Genomic DNA, 12,682 nt, shown 5'->3' on the forward strand with positions numbered 1-12,682 from the left:
CAGAGTTCAAGTGTCCTAGGGAGTCCATGAAGCCGTGTCTAGTAAAGTCTTGCTTATGGGTGTGTTGTGCACCACACTTATAATCAGGAGGCTATAAGACATTAGGAATTATTTCACTTCTTTCATACTCTGAATTCGTGCGATGGAGTTAAACTCCATGAAACTTCCTTTCTAATTCGTGCGTTCATACGTTACAGATAATGCCTCCTAAACGTACCGCTAGCCAGAGGAATATTGATAATGCAGGGATGCCACAGTCAGAGGCACGCCCAGCAAGAGCTAGAGGCCGACCCGCGAGATATGCGGAGGCACCTCAAGTGCCATCTACTCCACCTGCACCCACATCAGAAGCTGAATTTCGAGGGGCAATTGCCATGCTCACCCAACTAATGGCCGCCCGAAGTGGCAATCAGAGTTCGCCGACTCTCAGCTCTAGTTCCCAGGAACCATCTGCTGCCACTAGAATTAGAGACTTTCTGAGGATGAACCCACCGGCATTTACGGGTTCTAAGGTTGATGAAGATCCCCAGAATTTCATTGATGAAATGTGGAAGATTCTAAAAGCTATGCACGCTACAGAAATCGAGGGGGTCGAGTTGGTATCTTATCAACTCAAAGATGTGGCAAATATTTGGTATAATCAATGGAAGCAGAGTAGAGGTGAAGATGCTGAACCTGCTAGATGGGATGAATTCGAGGGGGCTTTTCTTGACCACTTCTTTCCCCGAGAATTGAGGGAAGCGAAGGTGGAGGAATTCGTTAATCTGAAGCAGGAAGGAATGTCGGTTAAGGAGTATGGCCTAAGGTTCATCCAGCTGTCCCGGTATGCTCCAGAAATGATTCCTGATGTGAGGTCGAAGATGAAGAAGTTCATCTCTGGATTAGGGAGGCATGTGAAGAAGGAATGCAAGGCAGCATTGTTGATCTCGGATATGGACCTTTCCAGATTAATGGTGTATGCTCAACAGGTAGAGGAGGAGAAGAGGAAAGACAGAGAAGAGCACCTGAGCAAAAAGGCAAGGTCATCTGGGTATGAGAATGAACAGAGGCAAAGCAAGGGCAACAGGTCCTTCTTCTAGAAGAGGCCTTCCACCTATGCCTCATCTACCGCCAGCGCACCGATGCCGCAGGACAGGTATGATCGGCAGGGACAAAGTCGCCAGAATTTCAGACCCCAGGTTTCTCAATCCCCGGCCAGTGTAAGTCAGGGTTCGAAGGGAAAGCCACCATGCGGCAAGTGTGGTAGGCTCCACTTGGGAGAATGCAGAGCAGAAAGGGTTGGTTGCTATAAATGCGGCCAAATGGGCCATCTTCTGAGGGAGTGTCCAACATGGGGGAACAGGGCCCAGTCCTCTACCATCGCACCACCAGCTAGAGGAAATCAGAGGGGCGCTACTCTAGGTACGAGTGGAGGTACAAACCGCCTATATGCCATGGGTAGTCGCCAAGATCAGGAGAACTCTCCAAATGTCGTGACGGGTATGATTCGAGTCTCTTCCTTTGATTGTTATGTGTTGATGGATCCAGGTGCCACCTTATCTTTTGTAACTCCCTATGTGGCTAGTAAATTCAATAAAATCCCTGAACGTCTTCTTGAGCCCTTTTGTGTGGCCACTCCTGTCGGTGATTCTGTCTTAGCTGAGAGAGTCTATAGAGATTGCACTGTGTCAATTTATCACAGGGACACCTTGGCTGACTTGGTTGAGTTAGACATGGTTGATTTCGACGTGATCCTTGGTATGGACTGGCTTTATGTCTGCTATGCCTCTATTGATTGTAGAACTCAAATTGTCACTTTCAGATTCCCGAATGAGGCTGTCATAGAATGGAGGGGTAGTCCTATTGCGCCTAAGGGTAAGTTTATTTCATACCTTAGGGCTAGGAAGCTAATCTCAAAAGGGTGTATCTATCACCTTGTCCGAGTGAAAGATGACAGCATTGAGTCTCCATCCCTTGAGTCGGTTTCGATTGTCAACGAATTTCCGTATGTCTTTCCTGAAGATCTGCTTGGAGTCCCTCCTGATAGGGAGATCGACTTCGGGATTGATATTCTTCCTGATACCCAGCCTATCTCAATTCCCCCATATAGAATGGCTCCGGCCGAGTTGAAGGAGTTGAAGGAGCAGCTGAAGGACTTGTTAGATAAGGGATTTATTAGGCCGAGTGTCTCGCCATGGGGTGCTCCGGTCCTATTTGTGCGGAAGAAGGATGGGTCCCTTAGAATGTGTATCGACTACAGGCAGTTAAATAAGGTCACCGTAAAGAACAAATACCCTCTTCCCAGAATAGATGACTTATTCGACCAACTTCAAGGTGCCACTTGTTTCTCAAAGATAGACTTGAGATCCGGCTACCACCAGTTGAAGGTGAGAGAATGCGATGTTCCGAAGACTGCTTTCCGGACTCGTTATGGCCACTTTGAATTTTTGGTCATGTCTTTTGGGTTGACTAATGCTCCCGCCGCTTTTATGGATCTCATGAACCGAGTATTCAAACCGCACCTTGATATGTTTGTGATTGTATTTATAGATGATATTCTAGTTTACTCCAAGAATGAAGAGGAGCATGCCTATCATCTTAGAGTCGTTCTACAAACTTTGAGGGACCAGGTATTGTATGCAAAGTTCTCTAAATGTGAATTTTGGCTTGCATCGGTGGCCTTCTTAGGCCACATTGTATCTGGAGATGGTATTCAGGTGGATGCTCAGAAAATAGAAGCTGTGAAAAATTGGCCTAGACCCACATCCCCAACAGAGATAAGGAGCTTTCTGGGCTTGGCCGGGTACTATCGAAGGTTTGTAGAGGGATTCTCATCCATATCATCACCATTGACTAAGCTGACCCAAAAGAAGGCTAAGTTCCAATGGTCTGATGCTTGTGAGGAGAGTTTCCAGAAATTGAAGACCAAGCTAACCACTACTCCTGTTCTAACCTTGCCTGATGGAACAGAAGGTTTTGTGATTTATTGTGATGCCTCCAGAGTTGGTTTGGGTTGTGTGTTGATGCAAAGGGGAAAGGTGATAGCCTATGCTTCAAGACAGCTTAAGCTTCATGAGAGGAATTACCCAACTCATGACCTTGAGCTGGCAGCTGTGGTGTTTGCACTTAAAATCTAGCGCCACTACCTGTATGGAGATCGTTAGATTGCATGGGGTCCCTTTGTCTATTATCTCAGACAGAGGAGCCCAATTCACTTCCCAATTTTGGAAATCCTTTCAGAAGGGATTAGGTTCGAGGGTGAACTTGAGTACAGCCTTCCACCCCCAGACAGACGGCCAAGCAGAGCGCACAATTCAAACATTAGAGGATATGTTGAGGGCGTGTGTGCTTGACTTCAAGGGAAATTGGTATGATCACTTGCCTCTCATAGAGTTTGCGTATAACAATAGCTACCATGCAAGCATTCAAATGGCTCCTTATGAAGCCTTGTATGGGAGGAGGTGTAGATCGCCCATTGGGTGGTTTGAAGTTGGTGAAGCCGAGTTGATTGAGCCTGACCTCGTCCATCAAGCCATGGAGAAGGTACGAGTTATCCGAGAGAGGCTAAAGACAGCCCAAAGTCGCCAAAAGTCTTACACCGATGTGAGGAGGAGAGACTTAGAGTTTGAAGTGGATGATTGGGCGTATTTGAAAGTGTCACCCATGAAGGGGGTCATGAGGTTTGGAAAGAAGGGTAAACTTAGTCCTCTATACATTGGCCCATACCAAATTTTGAGGCGGATCGGGAGTGTCGCTTATGAGCTGGACCTACCCTCAGAGCTAGCTTCTATTCATCCGGTGTTCCACGTTTCAATGATGAAAAAGTGCTTGGGCGATCCCTCATTGGTAGTCCCTATTGAAAGCGTTGGAATTAAGGATAGCTTATCCTATGAGGAGGTCCCAATCCAAATCCTTGATCGCCAAATCCGCAATTTGAGGAACAAGGAGGTCGCCTCAGTCAAAGTCTTGTGGAGAAATCAATTTGTTGAGGAAGCCACGTGGGAAGCGGAGGAAGCCATGAAGTCTAAATACCCACATCTATTCATGCCTATCGAGGAGAGCATTGAAGGTAATGACTACTTCCTTGACTCGAATTCATTCGTACCTTTTTGAGTTTTGATTGATATTTGATTGAGAATTTGATTGATTGAATGACTGAATTTTGATTGTGAATTGTACCCCGAGTCTATTCTTGGTTGCTCGTCATTCGAGGACGAATGATCCCAAGGGTGAGATAATGTAACACCCCTCAAACTTTTTCCCAAGATTCGGGCCTTCTTTGTACATGTGTGGGGCCCATCGTATTTATTTCGAAGTACGTGCTTGAGTTAAGATAAGTCCTTGAGGAGTTTAAGAGCGTTGGAGGTGATGTGGGGTCATTGAGGACCCCTAGGACCGAGCTAAGTCCAAAAGATCCGTCGTGGCTATGTTTAGGACGAGTTCACGTAAGGGTCGACTTTCAGTGACCCTATCGTTTGAAAGACTTTAATCCGGGTGGCCCACGACCTATCAAATTAAAGGTCGTCGAGTCTTCTTTCCAATGCCACCAAGAACGTAGATTTTGGAGTTCGGGGCCAAAAGATATGACGATTCGAAGACGAACTAGCACGATAGGGACTTCATTTGGCCTAGGTTACCACTGCTGGGGAAATGGCCCTGGCGCCGTAAGGGCGCGACGCGCCACTATCGCGCCAGGAACATGCCTCAGTAGTTTGGTACCTGGCGCGACGCGCCACTAAAAGTGTGCAGGGTTTTTCAGGCCAAAATCCCAGAATTCAGAACAATGGGCTTGGCGCTGTAAGGGCGCGACGCGCCATTATCGCGCCAGAAACATGCCTCAGTAGTTTGGTCTCTGGCGCGGCGCGCCACTACGAGGTGTGCAGGTTTTTTAGGCGTAATTGACCTTGGCGCTGCAAGGGCGCGACACGCCACTATCGCGCCAAGGGCGTTTTGGCCTAATTTTTCAGAATTTTGGAGGAAGGGCAATTTGGGAATTGTCCCAAATTATATATACCCAAGCCTTGTATATTTTGGGACCATTTTCTTCAGCCCTCACTCTCTCTCTAAAAGCCCTAGCTCCTCTCTCTTCTCTTCTTCTCCATTTCCAACAAAAAAAGAGTCCAAGAACTTCAAGATTTGAGTCCTCCATTGAAGACCCAACTACAAGGTTTTCTTCAAGTCTTCACTAAGGTATGTAAGGCTAACCAAAACATGGGTTGAGTCCACCCATGTGCCCTATTCTTGTCTTGAGGTTAGATATCCATGAAAATTGAGTTTCTTGGTATGGTACATGTTTGAATGAACTTGGTCTCCATTTTATTTAATTATTTATGTGCCAATGTTGTTGAGCTAAGAGGTTCCTAAAATGAGCCCTTATGTGAGTATGAGATGATGAAGGAATGAGTTGCTAAATATGTTTTATTGATCTTCTTAATTATGTAGATTTGATAAAGTATATTACTTTCTTAAAAATGTTGCCTATTATAAAAATGTTGATTTGAAGTCTTGAAGATGTGGTGAGTCATGAGGATTTTATCAAATGGATGAGGTAATGATTGATTATATCTAGATGATGTTATACATGTGCATTTAAAGCTTTCTTGAAGATATGATTGAGATTGAGCATTGAGATTGATATTTGATTGTGACAGAGTTGATGAGTTGACAAGGTTGTAATGAGACTTGTTGATATGAGTTGATTGAGTTGAGTTGATGGAGTTTTATGAGCATTGAGTCTTGGGAGGAGTATCGAGCACCGAATTGGGCAAGAGTATAGTCCATACTCGAACCCAATACCTGTGTTGCCAAAAGTAAGGGGGATTGAACCGTTAAAGTCGGATGCTTCCCCGAGAGCTTTTGTCCTGACATTATAGGACCTGGTTGGATTGGATCCATGAGTGTTCGTCGTTCATGCCCTGGCAAGGTATGAACGGGCGTGGCAACGACGTCGTTTCATTGTACCTTCACTGGCTCATAAGTGTTGGTTGTCGGTTAAGAGAAACTCCCAAAATAAGTGTTGATAGTACTCTGAGTCAGATTGAGTTGAATTGTATATGATTGGTCCAGTCTAAATCATATCCTTGTTTAGACTTAGGACATTTGATTGAGTTGTCATCCCTTTTGAGTTGAGCTCCCGAGTTGATTTATTCTTCCTTGATGTTCGTTGTATTCGGCCATTTTACATACTCGTACATTCCATGTACTGACGCCATTTGGCCTGCATCGTTTCATGATGCAGAGACAGGTACTAGAGATCATCAACCGGCGCTCCGTTGAAGATCAACTTACACTTTCAGCCAGTCGGTGAGTCCTCCTAGTTCCTGGAGGATATTGGGCCTTCCTGTACAGTTTTTGATTGTCTTTTCTTTATTTAGATTGTCGGTAGCCATGGGCTTGTCATTGGCACCTTTTAGACTTGAATAGAGGCTTCATAGACTGAGATGTGAGGAGGTCGAGCGGTCATCCTGAGGATTCCTATTTTGATTATCGTCTTGATTGTAAATGTCTGGCCTTCGGCCCTTATGATATGAGAAGTCTTTCTTAAATTGAGTTTTCTGCTGATAGAATGTGCTTGAATGAATGAGTGATTGTAACAAGTGGTTCGCTCGGAGGTCAGAGATGGCCTTCGGGTTCCGGTTACGTCTAGGGTACCCTCCCGGGGCGTGACACCAATCCTATACCATCAACTCCAATTCAATCACATATCATTTAATCCAATCCAATCACATATCATCTAATCCAATCCAATCACATATCATCTAATCCAATCCAATCATATGCAATTAACTCATCTCAAGTCAAAGGACTCAATTTAATAGATATGCAAATTAGAATTTAACAATAATTTACAAATCAACTCAATCAGATACAATCTCAATCAAACCAATCAATCAAGCACAATCCACTTAATTGGGAGTTTCTCTAACCGACAACCATCACCATATGAGAAAGTGATAGTACAACAAGCCGACGTTGTTGCCACGTCCGTTCATACTTTGCCAGGGTATGAACGAATCAACCAATCATGGATCCATCAATTAATCAAGTCCTATCACTTCAGGACAATGAAATAGGGAAACATCAGACACGGTACAATCCCTTCCTACGTTGGCTATGTAGTTCATGGATTCAAGTATGGACTATACTCATACCCAATTCGGTGCTCAATACTCCTCCCAAGACTTAATATGCTCATATCTATCAAGTGAGTAAAATACTCAAAATACTCATTTAGTCTCATAGCACTTATTTTCAAATCAACTCATTTAGTCTCATTGGACTCTTTTCAAACTCAATCAAATCTGGCCCCATTGGACCTTCTTTCAAATCAACTCATCTCAAACTATCAAACTCTTCTCTTTAGAAATCGATACAATCTCAACTCAATGAATGCATTTAAAACACAGTTTTAACTACTCAACTCAATCTAAAAATAGATATTTTAATGTAAAAATTATCAACTCGTTTATACTCCAAATACTCATACTCAAAATAATAATTAAGAAACTTTTCAAACTCAAATCATGCTTAAACTCTTTCTAAATCAAAGATAAAAAAATTATTCTTTAAACTCAAAATAGTGTATAAATAGTTTATGCAAAAATATTCACAAATCATTTATTTAAAACTCCTTCTCAAACAATTATTTATACTCATATGACCCCAATCAAATCACATTGTGCAAATCACATATCATGTAGTCACATTAGACTCCAATCCATTTCACCTCAAACATCATCATCAACATACCTCTTCATCAATCATTCTACCTATGTTAAATAACCACCATTCACATCATCATCAAACATCATCATTCACATCATTATCAAACATCTTGCTCCAAAATTCTTATTTAATTCTATATTTCATTTATAGAAAAAATGACATTGTAGCTCTACCAAGGTTTCGTTTTTTTTATGCCATTCACATTCATAACTATCCCAATTCATTTTTTTCATTTCAATCAATACATATACACAAAAATCATTAATCTCAACCTCATGACAATTATGACAAAAGAAATTTCATCTTAGGTTCATGTGAATGAATACATGAATCCATACTCTCAACAAAATTCAACTCAAGAACACCATCAATACATATTAATTTATATATAAAAATTCATTGTTGTCAATATGTAACTACGGTTTGTGAAATAAATATGAAAGATAATTATTCAAGAATTTAAGTCATGAAAATTATCAATCAATTACTAGTATATAAAAATATTCTAGAGTTTGGGAAAATTTCAAGAAAACCTTCATAGAAGGTTCAAGTCTTTCACCATCTTCATCCAACACATCCATGGGGCATATGGAAGAACTCAATTCATATTTTAGGTTAGCCTTACATATTTGGAAATCGGAGGAAATCAAGACTTGAAGGAATGGCTTGAAACCTCACTCTTCTTCTTCTTCTCCAATTTTTCTTCTCAACATTCTTGGGTGTTTTTGGAGAGAAAACCCTTAGAAATTGATGTGAGGGACGAAAATGGTGAATTCTAGTGTATTAGGTTTAATATAGGATGGGTGAAAAAGGTCCAAAATGCCCTTCATCAAAATCCGGAAAAAAATAGGCCAAAACTCTGCTGGCGCTATAGTGGCGCGCCGCTGCAGCGCCAAGCCTGAAATTTCTGAAATCTGGAAAATGGGCTTAAAAATCCTACAGGTGCTTTAGTGGCGCATCGCGCCAAGGGCCAAACTACTGAGGCTAATTTCTGGCGCTATAGTGGCGTCGGGCGCTATAGTGGCGCTGGGCGCCAGGCCTGGAATTCCTGAAATGATAGTCTAGGCCTGAATTTTTCTGTAGTACTAGTCTATAGTAAAATGGTCATAACTTTTGACTCCGAACTCCAAAAGTTACAATCTTGGTGGCGTTGGAAAGAAGACTCAAAGACCTATAATTTTATAGGTCATGTTCCACCCAATTCATTATATTCTAAGAGATATAGTCGTTTGAAGTTGACTCTTATACTAACTCATCCGAAAACTTAATCGATTGAAATTCTTTGGACTTGACTTGGTGTAGAGATCTCTTATGATTCTAAAAAACATATAATACACTTCAAATATTTAGGAATTTATCCTAATTCATATATAAAATTACAAATCATCGAGTTCGATCCTACACGCACAAGAAGAACGGTTCGAGTCTTGGCAAAAAAATAATCCGGGGTGTTACAGTAGCCAAATAATTTTTTTCTAAAAACACAACAATATCATTAATTTTAGTCCAATCAGATTTTTCCAACATGATTTCGGGAAATTTATATGCATATTGATTAAAAGTTGTAGTTATAGGAATTTTATAAATATTACAAGTCTTTAAAAAATTATAAGTTGAATTCCACCTAGTTTCAATTTCTTCGGGCATTAATCTAGGTCTTAGATTATTTTCCTTGCATTTTCTTTTAAATTCTTTAAGTCTAGCTTTTCTATTATTTCCTTGAATAAAACCAACTGCATGCCTAATATTTTCAATTGCTGGCTAAAAAAAAATAAAGTCCATCTTTAACAATTAAATTATATATATGAAAAACACATCTAATATGAAAAATATCATCTAAAAAGGGGGGGACTCAATTTTCAAAGAATTAATAGCAGCAGTGTTGTTAGATGCATTATCAAAAGAAATACATAAAATTTTGTGTTCAAAATCATAATATTTTGCGACCATTGATATAGAATCAGAAATAAATTATGCATTATGTCTTCATTCTTCATCATATTGAAATGCTAAAATACGTTTTGCATAATAAAATCACTATTTATCCAATAACAAGTAACAGTTAAATAGTTATTTTTATTTATAGCACGACCAAGATCAGAAGTAAGTGAAACTCTACATGAAAGATTTGTTAATAACCAATGTAATAATAAGCATATTGTCCATGAAGTCTAAAAATATCTGATCTATAAGTACTTCTAGGAATACCGTTAAACATGTGATTATAAATTGATTGTATTTAATGAATAAAAGCATCAGAAAAAACAAATGAATAAGGTAGATAACCCACAACTATCATTTTCGCTATCTCTTCATGGTCCCTCATTTTATTATACGTCCCCGTTAATTTTCCGGTCTGTGGGTTTATTCTACCTTGAACTGCCCCAGTAGCACCCCATATTCGTTCTTTCCAACCAGGATGCTCATTGTCTAGATGTCTAGTCAATTGACCCGTTCCACCTCTATTACCCCCGGTCTTATGCTCAAATTTTTTTGACACTTTTTACATTGAACTTTAGTTGTTCCGGCTATGCGTTCAAAATAATGTCATACTAAACTAATTTTTTTCTTTCTTTTACAGGCCGTGGAGAAAGATTAACAATTCTAGATTGAGCATTACTTAAATCTACACCAGGACTAGTTGGTGTAACATCTACATCATCATTATCATCTTGTTCTATTTCTACTTCAAATTCATTTGGTTCTTCTATACCGTAAGTTTCTTGATATTTATTCTCATTCATATCATGTGCACCTACACCTATTTCTCCAAATTCACTAGGTGGTGCTTTAGACATACGAAAATAATTTCTACTTGTATTACCTCTACCGAAAGCACTTTTTTTCTTACTACCACTACCTACGCTGGGACACAAATTTTTAACACTTTTATCTATATTTTTTAATCTATCCATAATGCAAATTAAACTAATAAAAATTATAAACACAAAAATTAAATATTCAAATATACTAGAATTAATTTACTAAATAACAACAAGAGAAGGAACGGTTATACAAAATTACCGGAATCAAACAAAGAATCGTAAAATTGCAGAAATGTTGATCACTTGAAAGTTGAAAACTTTCACTTGATATTGTTAATTGCAAAAAATAATAAAAGATTGATATCACTTTAAGAGAGAATTGAGAAATTGAGGGAGAATTAGATGATTGTTGGTGGCAAAAAATGATTAAATGTTGTAGGTATTTATAAAAAAAAAATTGATTAATAATTTTTTATATATATAAAATATGCAATTTTCTGTTTGGCCGTTGGGCCAACGGCTATATAGTTGTTGGGCCCAACGACTATTTTTGAAAAAGAGGCTCAAACGGCCATATCAGAAAAAATAAAAAACAAAATTTTTTTTGTAACCTGGCCTGTCCGGGCCCAGTGGACCGGCTACCGGGCCGTTACCGGGCCGGTCTTACTGGTCCAAGACCAAAAAATGATCGGACTGGTCCAATTTTTTTTATTGGGCCGGTACGAGGTCCGGTCTCTCCCGTGGGCCCTTAATGGGCCGGTCTTAGGGGGGCGGTTAGGTTCCAAAAACTTTTTGATCCTTCGAATCTCAACTTGGACCATCCGCTAAGGCTCAAAAGGTAAAAATCAAGGTATGCAGAGGATCTAAAGATGAATTAAGCTGAACCGAATTGTGGTCAATGACCTGTACAATATGGATATAATAAACTGCTTATTTTCCAAAAACTTGTGACTTGTTCTTCTCTTGTTTATTTCTTTAAATATCGACATCGCTTATTCTCTTACAAAGAACCTTGTGTACGCTGATGATCACAAGGAGACGCCCAATTAATTATAGGTTCAAAACAAAAATCCAAAATAATCAAATCGACTAGTACAAAGCTAAACTCTAAAGAATGAATCTAATCGAACTTATATGTGTAATTTCTTATATTCCAACATTGAAAATCCAAATCGAAATTTTCATAATTCAAACTGAACTGTCAACGAATTAACGCTCCTGCTAATATTATTGAGAGATTAGACCCGCAAATAAATTAAACGAAGGGCCTGTTTGTTGTGTATGATCTAATGATCGTTCATCTTTGCAAATATAATTAAAGTGTTAGCTCTGATAAAAAATAAAATTTTCATAATCCAATCCTCAGGATCATGGAAAAGAAATAAAATTCTTAAAGAAGAGAAAACGTAACTGAAAAATTCAATTTTTATTATTCATGATTTGGTTGTCGAACAACATATATAAAATCCAATGACAAAAGCATAGCCAAAAAGATTAGAAGTGAAAAATATCACTTGGTTAATATGTTCTAGGTATTCATGTCATGGTCCCTGACAATATTTCTACATTCTCTTATCACACTTTCTTCAGTCGCACCAAGTTTCATGCCATTTTCGTAGCATTCTTTATACGCAACTTCTTGTTGTGCCACAACCACGTTTGAAGCAGCAAACATTGTCACCATGGCGATGAACAACACAGCAATGACCTTGTTTGATGCCATTTTATTCTGTTTGACACAATTTATTATTTGAATGAAATATAATGTATTGATATATATAGTTGAATGTTCATTGGGATTTATAGACTTGTGTCACCCTACGTTATAGCTTTTGAGGCTTGAATTAATTTTAGGTAGATTTGTGGAGAGGAGACAATTATGCTTTTGAGAGTGGGAAAGTTCATAGGTTGTCATTGATTATTGGTTTAATCAAAGACATTGTGTATTAGCTTTAGACCGTTCATTTTTTTGTTTTGCATTTTCCTTGTGAATAAATTTTATACCAACTCAATTTATTGAAATAATTTTTCACATCATTTTGTTGTACTTGGTTTGCATAGAATCAATCTCGCTAAAGTAGTCAAAATATTAAGACAATTTTGGGTTATGAGAACTAATTTAGAGTTGTTGGAACGAATTGGTTTGTCTAATTAAAGTTTTACTTTGTGAGGTCTTGTGTGCATGGCACGTTAAGTGCACATATGCTAAATAG

The sequence above is a fragment of the Solanum dulcamara genome, chromosome 8 (genome assembly GCF_947179165.1).
Source record: "Solanum dulcamara chromosome 8, daSolDulc1.2, whole genome shotgun sequence".
Classification (NCBI taxonomy): domain Eukaryota; kingdom Viridiplantae; phylum Streptophyta; class Magnoliopsida; order Solanales; family Solanaceae; genus Solanum; species Solanum dulcamara.